This window comes from Eupeodes corollae, chromosome 3, assembly GCF_945859685.1.
Source record: "Eupeodes corollae chromosome 3, idEupCoro1.1, whole genome shotgun sequence".
Lineage (NCBI taxonomy): Eukaryota > Metazoa > Arthropoda > Insecta > Diptera > Syrphidae > Eupeodes > Eupeodes corollae.
Window position 1 is genome coordinate 54189871 of NC_079149.1, and position 19083 is coordinate 54208953.

At 30.2% G+C, this 19083-nt stretch overlaps 1 protein-coding gene across 2 annotated transcripts in view; it reads left to right on the forward strand.

Annotated features, from left to right (window-relative positions):
* Positions 1-19083, forward strand: part of LOC129951932 (uncharacterized) — a 151735-nt gene that overhangs the window by 28535 nt on the left and 104117 nt on the right. The window lies entirely within an intron of this gene.

Below are 19083 nucleotides of genomic sequence, written 5' to 3' on the forward strand. Positions count from 1 at the left end.
GTATATGCAATTTGTTTTCTTTTTCTTTTCTCTTTGCTTCGATATTATTTAATGCGCAACGTCCTACATTGTTTGCCATCGAGAAAGTCCACTTTCCTTAAGAGAAAATCCATTTTCATTTTACTGTGTGTGCAAAGTGGCAGACAATCGTTGGGAAAGATGCATTTTCCAACACACACTTGCACTTCTACAGGCATTAACTTCGCCATAAAAAAAATCCATTCAACTAAATGAAATTATTCACACTTGAATGCTGCTTATTGTCAGCTAAGCATTGTAAATAATGGCGCGTTGTGTTCCTTTTTATAAAAGATCTCAAGAGCTTACGACAAAAGGCAAAGACAGCTAAAATTCCACAGAATAAAATAGAAAAAGCTTTCACAAGAATGAAATACAAATGACAAATGTCTAGTGCAGAACTTGGTTTTGTAATTAATGTTTATTGGATAATATGTTGTAAGCATTTTCGTTTGCCTTCACCTCGCAAAAGGAAGGAGTGTTAACAAGATTGGCATTTTTATCAGAAATCAGCAATACCAGAATTCTTTTAAATTGAATGATCTCATAAATAGTTATACTGCCCACATCTACTACACAATCATCTTGCCCATCCGTTTGCTAGTTTCATGCCTTACTGAGTTCTTAAAGGATCTAGATGTATGTACATATACAATACATGCATAGCTATTTCAAACAAAACGAAGTCTGAAATCATCTTGAATGTCTGTTGCGGACAAACTAAAAGAATCACGACACTAACAAACATTACAGCTCCTGTCGTCGTCGCAGAGAGATGATACAATGTATTAGGTTAGGTACCTAGCTAGGGCTTGGTAATACCGATGTTCTAGGTTATATAATATATATGGAATCAGCTACTTCTGGTTCATTCGTTATTCTTAGCTAAGATCATTTTACTAGTGGTATAAAATGTCAATTTCTTGATGTCATAAGAAAGCTGAGTTGATGGTATTGAAAGGGTGAATCATCATAAAACTTTAACGACAGCTTTCTTATCCTTTTAATGTGTCCTTTAGTGCATGCAATGATTTATGCCTTAGCATTTGATTCATAGTCTGGCAAATAGAGTTGCAAAAGACAAGTTGTTTCTGTGTGTTCACAAATTATAAAAATACACTACACACTTTAAATGTCAAACACAATTTTAATAGAATATATTTTTTGATAATTTTGATTATAATAAACAAGCCTTTTTCCTTATGTTTCATTAAATTTGATTTTTTTTTATATTTCCACTACTATTTAACGCTGGCAGTCATAGAATCATAAATGTAAAAATTAAATACATATGCATTTAAATCGTTTGCCTAAATCGGCTTAATACACTCTTGAAACTTTTCAATACATTTAATTCGCAGGACATTAATATCTGAATGAACGGTTCACGTTTTCAAGAAACAGTTAAAAAAATTATATCGAAACTTGAATTTGACCTTTATTTAAGTACAGGCGTACATTTATCAAAAAAGAAGAATTTAAAATAACACTCATCTTAAAAGAAATCTTATAGTACACGAAAACATAATTTTTATTTCGAAATAATTGAGAATATCAAAACCAAATTTTTAAATATGTATGTAAATCTCCCCTCCAACGACAGGTGTTTTTATTACTGTCCGAAAAATGTCAGAGTTGCTACTATAATAGCAAACAATACGTTAGAATTCAGTTCCATTCAACCTAGATCAAAAATTACTAAAACTTATATGATAAGATGTGAAGGAATGATCGACTTATAAATATTATTAAAACGAAGTTCCAATTTATTTTAGAATTTTGTTGAGAAATTCATCGTTATAAAGTTAAAGCTGAAATTAAGTATAAGCCTTTGTTCAATCTTTCAAACCAGAGACTCTGAACTTGGAGGCTATGGCGACTTTTATAAATTGTTCAGTATTTTTTTCATTTTTAGCAAATTTAAAACAAAATCGTGAAGATGATGCGGTTCATTCACCTAAACTTAGGGACGAAGCAACATCCTGCTGAAACCATATGAACTCGGTGCCCATATCATCCAATTCAGGCTACAAGAAGTTGGTAATCATCGGTCTATAGTGATCGCCATTGACGGTAATGGACTGGCCAGAATTACTTTCGAGAAACTATGGACTGATGACACCTCTAGCCCTTTATTTGGATGTATTGGCACTCAAATCCTAAATCCGGAAATTTTGCTTCTTCACGTACCCATGCATCTAAAAGTCATCCCACTCGCTAAAGATGAGTTACCTATCAAAACTGGGTCAATTGAATTTTATTTGGGTGCAGCCCCAAATCACGACTCAAGACTGCCATGCTAGGGTCTGTTCTGCTGCACACTATTACGAGCAGAGGCGATATTTTCTGTAAGTCTTACGTTTCGCTGAAGTATAAGTGTACGCTGATGGACTATTCGACTTAAAAGGACGACCATCTATCCCATAAAAATGACTCAAGTGCTCATGTTGCTACTAGAGAACACCAAATTTAATAATAAAGTTTTATCATGTGTAAGTTGCAATGTTGATTTATCTTTAGTTACTGATCAAAAAGATGTTTTGATGGAATGTAAAAGGAACAAAATGGCTGCCAGCAGATGTGTACATCAATCCGCCCTTATTAAAAACTCACGATCTGACACATTTAACGAAAACGTCTTGCTTGTCGACCAAATTCTAAAATGTTATGCTCCATGATAAACAAAAATTATCGATTTATCTGTAATCGTTTATGGGATGCAATTTTTGCAACCATTCGCTCTTGTTGATTCTCATGATTAAGAGGAAGTAAAACGAAGATTGTGCAAAAATTTTGTCTAAGCAATCTGCTGATATTGGCTTCTGTCTGGCAAAATACCCTTTTACCATTTTCATTCCAATTTTTTCACATTTTATGTTTTTTTGTCGAGGTAGATTTTATTGTTTAAAGTATAACTTAACAAAACTCATCGAAAAACAATATATAATATAAAATGATAAGTTGTTTACAATTTGTTTTCACGCGCCATTTTATTTCCCCTTCAATAAGGCGTTAAGGGTGCACATGAAACGATAGATGAAGTTCGAATTTATTGAAAAAAAATATTGTTTTTTAAACATTATCATGAGTTTTCTATCCCGAACTATACGAATACGAATAGTAAATATGGTCAAAGTAAAATATGTAATTATTTCCAATGAAAAAGCAAATGTACAACTCTGATTGAAGATAAAGGAAATGTTTATGTGTTTCATTTTCCAAGAAATTTTATGAGGCTAAGGAAGGGAGAATATCCTTATAGAGTTTAGTTGTATATATATACGTATTATATGGCCAACTCGTTAAGAGTGATGCTATAAGTAAATGATGTGGAAGTTCATCGATTGAATTAATTTTCGAAAATTGAACTCATGTTAAATTATGATGGTTTTTGACATTAGTTACTAAATTATCGTAGTGATGAGGAAATGAACCAAAAATATTAAATTGTTCTATTAATTTCTATTTAAGTAAATAAAGGTAATTTTAATAAACTAATAATTATATGTGTAGTCAATCTAACTCTTAGTAAAATTAAAGTCAACAAATGTTAATAATTTTAGACCGTGTGCATTTTTCGTCATTATTTTCTTTGGAGTTTTTGTTCAAACCAGTGCAGTTTTCAGAAACGGGAAAATATGAAGGCAATATTATACATAGAAAGAATAAAATAAGAGAGTAAACGCCTTTTTACATTGTTTTTAAACTGCCGTTTTTGAAAAGAATTTAAGATAGTTTTGTTAAAAGTTTTTGTAAATTTTGTACTCATCGAAAAACTAAACTGAATTTGACAAACTTCAAAAGAAAAATCCTCGAGATAACATCAAAGTTATCGACCCGGCAAATTTTGAAGAATAAATGTAATGAATTCGAGAAATTCAGCTATAAAGAAATCGAGCCAATTAAAAATAATTAAGAACCCAGTTTAGTTGTAATTCTGCATTGCAAAAAATTACATTACCAGTAAACTTCCTTTTTATTGCAACGTTTTTGTTCAGCCATAAACTCCTCTCTAAAACATTATAATTATTATTGCCCTACATTATTGTTCATGAATGTGCATCTTTTTGACTTTTGGGTTTTTCACTTAAATATTACACTTTGTGCCTTCATTATCCGCTTGGGTAATTTTGCTGCTGCAAATCATCCTACTGGTATATTGTTTTTTTTTTTGTATTTCAAATAAAAAAAGAATACAGTAAGACAAAGGATGATTCATCCGCTTCCAACACTATCACAACCTACATTTCTATTTCGGGAAAAATAGTATATTGTACTTTTCATGTGAAAACACTTAGTAATAAAGTCTTAGCTAACAAATCCGAGGCCATGCAGTCATTACTTGGGAACAAAAAACACCGGAAACCTATAGATCTAACCACTAGTATCAATATCGCATCTATGTGTATCGGTTTTGTGCGAAAAAAGGTTCAAGGATTTAATTAAAATACAAAATACAGATATGGAGAAGTCCAAAAAAAATGTTTTGGCTTTAATTTAATGTAGAGCTTAAATGCTTTAATCGATTTGCATGATTTTTTTTTTAAGATTCTCTAGGATTATGTTATGTTCGAGGAGGCTTAACTTACTGAAAGCACTTTCGGTTTTTCCCTTTAGTAAGGCAAGGTGGTCTTAGTTCTCAACATAATTTGGCCTTATTTCACTTTGTCAAGGTGCAATATTACAAACTTTTAAAAATTGGCGTTTTTGGCTTGTGTAAAGTGCAATAAGGTCTATTTTTGAAAGTTTCATAATATTTAAGTCCTTCTTGGGGCTTTAGTTCATTATTTTTTGGGGACTTATTTCATGTTTTTTTTGGGAATTTTTTCTATTTACGAATTTGGGGGATTTATATTGTAAAAAAAATTGTCTTGGGGGTTAATTCTTGGGAGTTATTTCAAGGAGCCGTTCCAAAAGCGTTTAGTTTTTTCCCAAATACTAATACGTTTGTCAAAGAGAAAATGATTGCTTTGGCTTAGGAATGACCTAAAATGTATGCAGCCATTTTATTACAAAATTCTAGTTTGAAAAAAAAAAAAACAATTTGACAATATATCAGTTTGATATATGTATGTACAAAATGTGCATTACGTTTCATTTTTGAACTTTAATGTTGCCTATAAAGGCTCATGCTGTGTACTCGTACATTATCTTTTTGTGCGAACTCGCTTTCAAAAATTCTTTCTTTCATTGTACTATAGGAAGAAAAAAGGCTGGAAGTGACCCACACTGATAACTTTCCTTCCCGTCTGTCGATTTGTTTTGCTTAGTTTGTTTGTAGGTTTTCGAGGTTTGTTTAAATCATTATCTTCTTTTGTCGACGAATATAATCAATATCTTCTATTGCTTACGAAATATAGAGAACTCAACATTTTCTCAACATTTTCCAAATGTTGAAAACAATATTTATTTGAAGCCAATTTCTGAAAATTTTTAAAAGATATTTGAGGCAAAAATTAATTTTTAGTAAATTTTAGAATTTTTTTTTTAGATTTTTATTGTTCTGTCAATTCGATTTTTCTCAACAATTTTTAAAATGTTGAAAACAATATAATATTTTATAAGACAAAATAAGTATTAAGCCATAATCTTAAATTTTTTAAAACAGAATTTTTTTTTCTGCGATCAGTACTTTATTTATAAAAATATTTGTTTTGGAAATATGTAAGTAATTTTTTGGAAATTGGAGAAAAATTGATGTTCGATTCTCGTTATTTCATTATTAAATAAATAGATGGATTTGTTTATATAAAGAATTAAGAGTATTAAATTAAGTTTCAATATGTTAATAAAATTGGTCTTCGACTATAAATATCGGGAACAAAAACCAATATTGAAATCGAACTTATTTCATCATGTGCAAAATATTGTTGGTAATATTTCGTTTATAAATATTTTACAGTACAATGAAAAGACTTCAAGTGAATGCAAAGAATGCATGAGTTCTCAAATGATTACAATAAATTAAATCCAGTCAAGTGATTGGAGAAAAAATGATTGCAGTTATTTTTAAGGTCACTTGGTGATTGAAAAATTGCGTGTCTTAATCTCAAATAAATGCAAACTTTAAATTGAATGCAAAATATTGCATTCTTTTATAAGACTGTTCACAAACTAATACCAATATTGAATTAAATAAATCTTATATTACATACTAGCTGACCGAACTAAGCGTTGCTGTGGCTAACGTTTTTTGTGATATTACATTCTTGTACACTATTTAAGGGGAGCGGTAGGAGAACATCAGACATGGACACAATCATGCTTTTTTTAATAGATGTCATTTGTAAAAAAACATGGAGACATTCATGACTGATTTTCTACTTATTACAATCGAATTATTATTTAAGAACGAAGATGGAAATGTGAAAGCTATTATACAAATTTACTGGTTTGGGATTTGAAGGGGAAGGATTTTCCCAAAGTTGATGTAAAGGAAAAATCAATGCAAAGGAATTTAATTTAAATTCGTGTTGAACTTTGTAACAAATGAGTTTATTACAAAGTTTTTAGTGCATAACTTGCGGCAGTTAAACTTATAAATGATCGAATAGTTTAAAATCCTTAAACAATAATATGTATTATTTTGAATAATAAATACTTTTAATTTCAATTTAATTTAGCAATAATCAGTGTAAAATATTTTTGGTTAACTTGTTCACTAACACAAATAGGTTCGATAGGTTTTCCTACACGCGAACAAGCAAAATATAGCTATCCATGAGAAAAACATGGACTTTCCAAATCTAAACCACAAATGGGCATTGTTTGACCTTGAGGCTTATTTCTAGACATAGCAAAAGCTAAATGAATTGGAAACTGTAACCTTCTGAAGATTATGGTAGAATCTGAAGAAATCACTGGAATACGTGTGGCAACAGGACCACTTTTTCCTTTTCCAGTTTGAATGGTTCAGTAATATTTCCATTGTTATTTTTGACGACACAACGTGTAGCTGTGTAGTGTGGATTCAAATTAAGCATAAAAATAATAATTAGGTGAACCAATATTTAATCGAAGATTATTTGGTGGTATTTCACGTATAACTAGTGAATTTAAACATTCAATAAAAAAATGTACACGATTGATTTAAAAGACAGACACAAGATCGCCTGGTATAACACCTGTTGTAATTGGAAGTTAATTTCGTCAACATTACCATTTTTGGCTGCCAAAATAGCCCTATGACTGAGCCAGTTGTGATTCAAGCAATTACTCTGTATATCCGGAAAGATACTCTGAATCAATTATTTTTTTTCCTTTTCAACACATTCAAAATAATGATGCGTTAATCTCATCCGTGAAAGTAGAGCAAGGTGTAACTGGTAAAGTCTGTCCGAAAAGTTTTGTTAAATCTGGCATAGTTCTTGTAGCTTATGCAAAACTTTTGGAAATTTAGCAATGCGCCATCTATAGAATACTTACTCATTCCAGATAATTATGACTGTCAAACAATAGACAAATAACCTGCAATAATTTAATAATGCGATCATAAATTGAGATGTAAGCTGTCCTATCTTTCAAGTTGGATCAAACTGCACAGGGTGTACAAATTTGACTGAAATCGGACAATCATCGTAAGAAATTGGGAAGTGCAAATAAATAATTAAAAATTAAATATTGAAGAAGAACTGATAATTAAAAATATTTGTCACCTCAATTATATTATAAAAAAGAGGCTGGGATGCGACCCACGCTGATAACTTCCCATCCCGTCTGTCGATTTGTCTTGCTTAAAAGTTTGTCTATATGTACTCGTATGCATTTTTACCAAATTTGTGTACTATTTTTTGTAGATTTTATTTTTTATGAAAAAACGGACTGTTGGATTTTTATATAAAAATTACTGAATATTGAAAACAATATTTTTTGTGAAATAAAATAAGTTTGAAGCCAATATTTAAAATTTTTGAAGAGATATTTGAGTCGAAAGTCAATTTTTACCAACTTTTTTACATTTTTTTTTAGGTTTTTATGTTTTGTAAAAAAGCTGTCAATTCGATTTTTCTCAAAATTTGTCCTAATGTTGAAAACAATATTTCTTATAAGAAAAAATTAATTATAAGCTATTATCTTTAAGTTTTTAAAAGATATTTGAGTCGAAATCATTTTTTACCAACTTTTGTTAATTTTTTTTTCGGTTTTTATTTTTTTATAAAAAAACTGTCAGTTCGATTTTTTTAAACTATGACTAAATGTTGGCAACAATATTTTTTGAAAGATAAAAGTAAATTAAAGCCAATATCTCAAAGTTTTTAAAAGATATTTGAGTCGAAATCATTTTTTACCAACTTTTGTTAATTTTTGTTCGGTTTTTAATTTTTTATAAAAAAAACTGTCAATTCGATTTTGTTCAAAATTTTACTGAATGTTGACAACAATATTTTTTGAAAGATAAAAGTAAATTGAAACCAATATCTCAAAGTTTTGAAAAGATATTTGAGTCGAAAATCAATTTTTACCAACTTTTATTAATTTTTTTTTAGATTTTTATTTTTTGTAAAAAAACTGTCAATTCGATTTTTCTCAACATTTTTCAGAATGTTGAAAACAATATTTCTTATAAGATAAAATAAGCTTGAAACCTAAACTTTAAGTTTTTGAAAAGATATTTGAATCGATATTTAATTTTTACGAACTTTGAGTAATGTTTTTTTAGATTTTTATTTAAAAAAAAAAACTGTCAATTTGATTTTTCTCAAAATTTTATTAGATTTCAAAAACATTATTCTCCGTTGCTCAAAATTGTTTTGGAGATGAAATCATATGTTAGTCGTTAAATTTAGGAGGTGACAAATTTTTTTTTCAGTTTTTGTACTTCTTTGAGATCACGCTACAGTTTATTATATAAAATTTAATTCAAGTCTCTAGCGTTTTTGGTTCGTAAGATATTTAGGGTTAACCAAAATTTTCACCTTTTTTTTTAAACTGCTATGGTAAAAAAACCACCCACTCAATTTTCTTGAGAGCCCTTTCTGCATCTTTCTGCCTTATTATCTGTATAACAAAATTTATTTGAAGTCGATATCTCTTCTGGTTCTTGAGCTATGGACGACGAAAAAAACGTCGCGAACGTACGGACGTACGAACGTACGTACACACGCACGCACAGACATCTTTCTAAAAATCTTTTATTTCGACTCTATTGACCTTGAAACGTCGAGAAATGTCAAAATTTTTAATTTGACAAATCGGACCCATTACAATAACTTCCTATGGGAAGTTAACAAAACATGATATTATCTCTAGGATAATCTTATTCATCAAAGAATAATTTTTTTGATATCCGGTCAAATTTAAAACAAAAACTAAACGAACAAACTTGTAACAACTTAAAACAAAACTGTTACTGAAAATTTAATTTCTGATTAAAATTTCTTGAAAAATTATAAAACTTAATCCATCTTATAAAATGTTGATGCTTAGAAAAGGTTATAACAAAATCCAATCGACTGTTTTGTTTTGTTAAAAACCAGACAAAAACACAACACTAAATTGGTTTAACGCCCGAAAAACTTGGAAAACAGCTTGATTCCATACTTTAACAAGTTCTTCAAATGACGATTTGGCTTATTACAAGTAATTATACTTAGTTTACAATAAATTGAACTAATATATACCCTTTCTGGTTATTTTTTGTTTAAAGTCTATCTGGCTTTTGTAAAATTAGAAACAACTTTCATTGTGGATTTTATTACGAATTCATTTAAATTCAATCTTGTAGTCTGCTTTCGATCCAACGTAGCCATATATATATATATGTGGAATGTTGATAGAAATATAAATTTGGATTCGTTTCGATTTCTCAATCCACTCTTGTAATCGGGGTTTTAGTTCACCATACATAATTCCAATAGTTTGAAATCCATGCATTTGAACCCAATGAACACGACCATTGATTCTCTTCGCTGCCTTCGGCCGCCATGACATATTTTAGTTTATATCCTCTCATCTCTCAACATTTTTCGTAGATCTTTGGTATTTGGCGGTATTTAACTGTTTGTGAAATTCTTGTGTTCGCGTTTGTCTCGAATTCGAAACCAAAAAATTATTTAAAAATATTTATTTTCAATGTGCGGTCAAAAAAATTTAAACAAAATGTGAAGTTAGTTGATAAGTTTAAGTTAATGCAATAAAAATATCGATTAATTGATATTTATGTTAAACTATTTTCATTTTTCTTCATTCTGTAGCTCGTTCATCGTCGTCGGTCGTCGTGCGTCGTCGGTTTGTTTGTTCTGTAGTGTTGGTAATGTTAATTGGCGGTTTAATTTAAAATTTTGAATTTGGTTTCTTTAGTGTTAAGTTCGTTAGAGCAAAATAGAAAATTTATTTTAATGGTGCAGTGAAAAAGTGAATTCAAATAAAAGTTCGATTATTAAAAAAAAGTCGTGAATCATGTATCGCGATCGGTCCCGGTTGTGTTGACGAAGAGGTGAAGTTTTGATGTCACTTTTTTGAAAATATAATTTGAATGAAAATAGGTAAGCAATTACGCTAATAACTTCAAGAATAAATTTAAGTTTCAGCTGTTTTCTATTGTGATATTTGACTAGTTTAAGCATTTTTGAAATATTTTTGTAGTTTCTAATTTTGTGCTAAAAATCTGTCGATTAAAATGACGGCGTGATAATAATGTATATATGTGGCGCCATGATATTTTTCACAACATAAAAGTGTCACTTTGATTTAGGAAAGTTTGTTTCCTTTGAAAGATTGTTAAAAAGTTTAATTACTCCTTTAGAATCAAGAACCAAAAGTATTTAAACTGCTGCTGTACACTGAATAAACTTGCCCTTACCCATGCATTATTCCTGATTTTAGTTTCTGATAGTGCTGAATATTTCGAGTTGTTAGAGGCGTTATCGAAGAATTAATGCGGCCTCTATTTTGCCCCTTAGGATAATGAGTTCCTTATCTAGGGTTATCCATTTTCCGGTTTCAAAAGTAAATCTCAAAAATAGGCTGGGATACGACCCACATCGTGTTTTTTTTTAAGTTGCGATTTGAATTATTCTTACAAATTTTAAAATTACCAACAATATTTTTCTCATAATGAAATAGTTTGATTCCGAAATCTATTTTTGTAAAAGAGATTATCATTTCTTAAAAGTTTGTATGTCTTATTTACATAAATAAATACCAATTGGATGAATTAAATTAATTTGAAGTCAATATCTTCTGCTTTTCACGAGATTCCGAGAACTGAATATCTATATTTTTACAAAATGCGCGTATTATTTTTTTTATTAAAAAACGAACTGTTGGATTTTTATAAAAAATTATCTGAATATCGAAAACAATATTTTCTGGAACATACAGTAAGTTTGCAATAATTTTGAAGCCGATATTTTTAATTTTTGGAAAAGATATTTGAATCAAAAATTTACCAACTTTTAGTAATGCTCATTTTATTTTAAGTTATATACTTTTTTAAAGCCAAAACTTTTGTCTATTAGCTTGTTTTTAAATCAAGTCAAAACTGAAATTGAAAAAAAATATTTTAAACTCAAAATTTGTGCGTACTGCCCGGACGAATGGACATACGGACGTACGAGCGTACGTACACACGCACGCACAGACATCTTTCTAAAAATCTTTTATTTCGACTCTAGGGACCTTAAAACGTCGAGAAATGTCAAATTTTTGTATTTGACAAATCGGACCCATTACAATAACTTCCTATGGGAAGTTAAAAATGGATTTTTCTTAGAATTTGAAAATTAATAAAAATTGGCATTATTGACAAATTTATTGAAAGATTCACGTAGATCGAAATATGTACATATATGGCATTGTCAGATAGTTCTGTTTATTTCCTTACATACTTCTTCTTAAATTCGTCATATAAAAAAGATAATGTTTTCGATATTGACTTTTAAAGATATGAAGCTAGACGATATAATTCTAGCTGAAGGTGCCACTTGCCATAGCAAACTAATAATGAGAAAAGTTAAAAGTTTAACGCTGATGTTTTTTATTCCTTTCATTATTTATATACAAATCAATAATTTTTGAAACCAATAATACATCGAGAATTTTAAAGTTTTACTTCAATATTAACTGATTCTTCTTTGGATGCTATAAAAACAAAATTGTTTTAAAGACTAATTTTTTTTTAAGTAATTGTCTGTTAACAATACGTGCACCGAGTCTTTGAAATCAGATCTTCCAAGTCACTATACCGACAAATTGGTCCTTTTGAAATTAAATTTAGCTTGACTGTATCTTTTGTATGAATTATCTTGGCTACACTGTAGCTGTAATAGATACATAAAACAGACAGTACGTATGTAGGTATCTATCTGGCTCACCTCTGAAACTTTATACATTATCTAACCTTTACCTAGTAATGCTTCTATAATAATAACTTTTGTTGCAACGGATTTTCAAAGGGGACTGAGACATGTTTTGTGCGGGTATTAATTTTGAGTACTTTTTGCAATCTTCTTTTTTAAATATGTATCCAAAACAACAAAGAAGAAAATCATAAAACTGAACGTAATTACATATTCAACACTGGGCTGGCCCCAGGCTGGGTATGCTAAAAAAAGAGCATTTTCTCCCCTTTTTTCTGGGATAAGTATATTTTACTTTTACTCTTGCTGTTTTTTTGAGTACTTTACGGTCTTACTGTCTGTGCATATATCTAGATATGTTATCTATAAGGATTTCTTTGTTCGTACGTGTTTGTTGGCAGCCCTTGTTATTTAGATCTATGTGTTTTTTTGTTTTGTCGTTGAGAGTCCTTAACTGGAAAAAAATAACATATTCCCCACATTTTACCAACCTCAATGCATATACATTTACACCAGATCCGCTATCATCGTCGTCGTCGTTCGTCGTCATTGCTATGCTTCCATTATTTCTATTGCCGCATCCTGTTTCATCAGCTTTTTGTAAAATGCATCTCAAGCTTAAGTCAAAAGAAAAAAATGGAGTATCTATATCCTGTTTTTGTTTTATCTTTGTGTTTCAGGAGCATATGGTATAATGTCATCACTTCCTGTTTGTTATGGAAATGGTTTATCGTTTGAGTTTTCATATTTGAATTTTTTTACATTATATACTTTTTATAATGTGCCTTTAGGGAACAATTTAAATTCTTAATTTATGAAATAAGAATAATAACAACTTTACAATGTGGTTTAAACTAAGGGGAATGATGCCTTTTGAAAGTTGATATGTAGACTGTTTTTTGCATACGATTGCATTGCTAACTTTATTGCAAATATGTTGAAGAATTGAAGCTAATTAAGTCAACAATAATTTTTGCATGCTTGAGTTGTTGTTTTTACCTAAAGTCGCAGTGGAACGTTATGTTGGCTTTTAATTAATTTTAAGCAGGTACTAATTAGAGAAGAATTATTTAATCTGTTTGTTTCTAGGGCTCTTATTTAAGGTAAAAAACAAATTGAAATATTTTGCATTTTGGAACCTTAGAAATAGACATTATTTTATATTTATTGAATACTTTAATAAAGGGGTCCTGATTGCCATATAATTGAAGAATCAAGTAGGGGTAAATAGAACTCTTGTTTGTATGAACGTAGTTTCTTTATTTCCTCTTCAGGACTTAATTTAAAAAAAATTCTATTGGTAGCATGGCCGCCGAAATCTGAATTCTAAATAATACTTAAATAACAATAAAATTGCCAAGGCACGTTTTTACACTTTTATAAGGTTTCAATAAGAGCTTGACAATTTTTTTTTAAGTAAAACACAATACATTTAAGATTGGGGACTACTTCTCGATACAACACGTTCATTGAATTGAGTTCTTAGTAAGTTAATTTTAACATCCGGTTGCAGAATGTGGATACTGCCATTTTGTTAGTAGGAAAATAAGTTTCATTCAATTGATCAGAGAAATAATGTTGAAATTTGCCTTAAAGCTATTTCTATTGCTTGTTATTTTAGAAAATTTTAAACGAAAATTAATTTTGAATACCTCAGGAAAAGTAAATACCTAGTATGTACCAAATTATATAATGTGGAATTTAAGTATGAGTAGAGGTGTGTGCCAATGAATTTAGACTACCGGTTATTTGATTTTTGAATTCATTTTGTCCTCCCTGACAAAATCAAAACATAAAGCACAGCGCGAATAAAAACAGGGAATATAGGACGAACATTTAATATAACAAGAGGAGTTAGACAAGGAGATCCGCTTTCACCGCCTTTGTTTAGTTCAGTTCTGGAAGACATTTTCCAAAACTAACTGGAATGCATAGTATGTAATAAGGATGGACAAGTTCTTAACAATTTAGGATTTGCGTACGAAACGATATAGTTTTTATTTCTACAAAAACTACACACATTCAAGACATGTTGACGGAACTAACTAACTTGTGTAAAAATTATGGATTTTAAATAAACACATCGAAAAATAAAGTCATGACACCAAAGACCACATAACGTTGGACGAAGAAAAAATTGAATACTAGAAGATTAAATATATTTGGGTAAACTAAAATCATTTAACGTCCAAGAAAATAAACAAATTAATAGATGCATCACAAATAGCTGGAAAAATTCAACAATTGGATCAAAGTGGAGACACAATGAGGTAAAGGGTTTTTCAATAAGGGCGTCTCGGCTTCTTACGGAGGTCCAATTTTCAATGATTCGCATAGATCCGGCTGAATTTGAGCCTGTTTTATGTTCACCTTTAGAACATCGGTAGATTGTGGTTTATTTACATAAACCTGCGATTTCAAGAATGAGGTCAAATCGCATGACCTTGGTCTACAATTCACTTTAACCCTGCGAGAGATAACCTTACCCTCAAATCGTTCATGCAAAATTTCATCAATCGTGGCGTTTGCTATGTGGCACGTAGCGGCCGGCGCGGCGGCGCGCTGCTTCCTGCTGGAACCACATGTCGGCTAGGTCCATATAGTTTGGGCCATAAGAAATTAGTTATCACTGTTATGTAGCGCTTATTGTTGACGGTGACCGGCACACTAACGTCGTTTTCAAACAAATACGGACCAATTACGCCACCCGGCTCAAAATCCGCACCAAAATTTAACTTTTTTAGGATGCATTATTATTTTTAAATATGATTTTTCGGCCAAAATTGGGGTCCTCTTCGAAGCCCAGTCAGCGAACATACGGCGGGCGTGGCGTTGTCTATGGTCATGAACTTTGAGCTCTTGGAGTCAGTTGGATCTTGTACGGGTGTAGGGCCAAGTACGAACAAAAAATTCACCAAGTTGAAGTCTGCGAAAGGATAAGTTTTTGTACACTTTGGCGAACCGCATCGATGTTCTCGGCTGATCTTGAGTCCCTTGACGGGTGTTGGCTGACCCGGTCGTTTCTAATTTGGCCTCCAAACGTCAAAGAGTCGACTATGAGGGGCCACTTCGTCTACCGTAAAATGGCGGCGCAATACGCCCAACTTACCATGATGACTTGGCATAAACAAATGAATAATAAATTTGACAGATGTCACCAAAACAAAGTATCTGCCACGGGGCACCAAAATCTACCAGCGCCAATTGAAAACCCTTTATCTTTGACTTTCCGTTCCTATAGATCCTTATTTACGGACTATAAACGAAGAAGGCTGAAATGGAGTTGTAAATAGACTTCAGGACCAAATATGGACAAAAATTACAACAAAATGGAGGCCAGAGAACAAATTGGAACAACTACGCCAAAAATAGAGCCCTATGGATAGTCTTGGTGGAGACTTATACCAATATCATCTTTATATTTAAATTAACTTTATTTATATGTGTATATTAACTTTAAAATTTTTAGCTAACTATTTTATTTTTAAATTCATCAAATTTTAGATTTATAATTGAATAATTTTAATATTGGAAGTTTTTAAATTTTAACAACAAAGAGATTTTTTCTTAGCTTTAAATCTTTGAGTAATACAATTATAAATATTAATACATTTAATCATTAAATTGATTAAAGCTTATAATAATAACAGTGAAAGGTCCTAGTTCTAGGGTTACAATTTTTAAGTAAATTGTAACGTTAACAAACAACATTTTAGTGTTTAAATCTTTGTCGTACAGACCTATTTTGAGAAACAATTACGTCTACATTTTTTTTTGTTTTGTGGTAATATTAATTAAATTAAGTTATTTTAACAATTTCAATATTACATTGACATCATTCAGCATTTATTGAAATATTAAGGTGAATCGAAAAATTCGGTGCATTTGCGTAGTAGAATAAGGCTGACGATTTTTGATATAACCACCTTACTTTACTAAAGTAAGCTTTTAAAACTTCAAACCATTTTGGTTATTTTTTCATGGAAAATTGATATAGTTCTTCATCTGTTTACATTTTTTGGTTCCCAATTTTTAGGAGGTGCTTCTCAATTTTAATTAGTGGTCTGTCAGGTACATACTTAAGATTTTAGTTTTGCAGATTTTGAGGTTTCAGATCAATCTCAAAATACCAAAAAATTTCGGATGAAAATTAATTTTACTATGTGTGAATCAGTATCCCCGATGTGATGGCGTGTGCATTGGGCTGTCTTTCCAGAGGTCTTGGGTTCAAACTCTGCCTGTGCCAAGAAGAATGTTGTTGGTTACTGCCTCTTGTGAGGAATTGGCAAATTAGCCGTTCGTCTTCGTCAAAATAAATTGTAGATTCCTTTCGGTAGTTCTCTACTCTCACAACCTAATTTTGTGTATGCTATCATGTGTAATTTTTACATAATTTTTATATAATTTTGTTCCACTTTAAATTAAAACGCCGCCGCGTCTCAGCTAACTGCATATAAGAGAAGACACAGTGTGAGCATTGGGAAAGGAAGTGAGGGTTAAAAAGGAGATTTCTGTGTACATTGATTATAAATTCTTAAATGTTACAATATACTGTGTTGAAATTCGTTTTGTGCTCCAAAGCCTTAAGAAATTATGTGAGTAGCATGTTTGCAAAGCAAAATAAAAAGGTTTTCATTAAAAATATAAAAATTTAGTACTAGAACCTATCTTTAGCTTAATGCAAGCACAAAGCCACTAGCATTAATTCAGAGCACAATAAGTCGTAGAATTAGCATTGAAATGTTTTGATCTTAACTAACTCATATGAACCTGTCGCTCTTATTTTTTGGTTTCTTGGAACTTATTTTCGTATGAACTAACTTCCAATACATTAATTTTTCGGATTGGCTTATGTGCGATGACATTTTGCAACTGTTACTCACTGCTGGGAAATACTGTGGGAAATTCGAGGTTTTCCAATTTAAATAAAAAGCACTACTGGCGTTTTCAAAATAAACAGAAATATACATTGTAGGTATTGTTACCAGTTCTGTCAGTTTGGTTTTGGTTCATGGGGAGATGGTTCAAAACGAACTAAGTTCCACATGATTTAACTCTCATATTTTGAACTAATACATACTGTGAAAAAGTAAGTACATAAGTGTTAAGTAAAAGTTACTCTTTGTTGGCAATTAGTTCAGGGTCACATAACTGGCATAACAGTGCATCTAAATCGTTGTCATATTTATGTATATTATTTACTGTTCAAATATTTAACATAACAGCATCCTTCAATGTTTCCGTTCTTAGTTCTTAATCCCAGGATACTTTTTTAACTTCCCATAGGAAGTTATTGTAATGGGTCCAATTTGTCAAATTGAAAATTTTGACATTTCTCGACGTTTCAAGGTCCCTAGAGTCGAAATAAAAGATTTTTAGAAAGATGTCTGTGCGTGCGTGTGTACGTACGTTCGCGACGTTTTTTCGTCCTCCATAGCTCAAGAACCAGAAAAGATATCGACTTCAAATAAATTTTGTTATACAGATAATAAGGCAGAAAGATGCAGAAAGGGCTCTCAAAAAAATTGTGTATGTGGTTTTTTTACCATAGCAGTTTGAAAAAAATGTGAACATTTTGGTTAACCCTAAATATCTTACGAACAAAACACGCTAGAGACTTAAATTAAATTTTATATAATATATTGGAACGTGATACCAAACAGTTATATTTTTTGAAAAAAATCAATATAATGGTTTTTTTTATAAATCAATAAAACTGAAAAAAAAAATTTGTCACCTCCAAAATTTTACGACTGAAATATGATTTTATCTCTAAAACAATTTTGTGCAACGAAGAATAATGTTTTTGACATCTGATAAAATTTTGAGAAAAATCGAATAGACAGTTTTTTTTATAAAAAAAAAAAATCTAAAAAAAACATTACTCAAAGTTCGTTAAAATTTAATATCGATTCAAATATCTTTTCAAAAACTTGAAATTTAGGCTTCAAGCTTATTTTATCTTATAAGAAATATTGTTTTCAACATTAGGACAAATTTTGAGAAGAATCTAATTGACAGCTTTTTTTACAAAAAATGAAAACCTAAAAAAATGTATAAAAGTTGGTACAAATTGAATATCGATTCAAATATCTTTTCAAAAACTTGAAATTAAGGCTTCAAGCTTATTTAATCTTATAAGAAATATTGTTTTCAACATTTTGAAAAGTGTTGAGAAAAATCGAATTGACAGTTTTTTTACAAAAAAATAAAAACCTAAAAAAAAATTTATAAAAGTTGGTAAAAATTGATTTTCGACTCGAATATCTTTTCAAAAAATTGAGATATTGGCTTTAATTAACTTTTATCTTTCAAAAAATCTTGTTGTCAACATTCAGTTAAAGTTTAAAAAAAATCGAATTGACAGTTTTGTTACAAAAAATAAAAACCTAAAAAAATGTATAAAAGTTGGTAAAAATAGATTTTCGACTCAAATATCTTTTCAAAGATTTTAAATATTGGCTTCAAAGTAATTTTATCTCATAAGAAATATTGTTTTCAACATTTGGTAAAATTTTTAAAAAATCGAATTGACTCAAATAGCTTTTCAAAACTTAAAAATATTGGCTTGAAACTTATTTTATTTCACAGAAAATATTGTTTTCGCTATTCAGTAATTTTAATATAAAAATCCAACAGTCCGTTTTTTCATAAAAAAATAAAATCTACAAAAAATAGTGCCCAAATTTGGTAAAAATTGATACGAGTACATACAGACAAACTTTTAAGCAAGACAAATCGACAGACGGGATGGGAAGTTATCAGT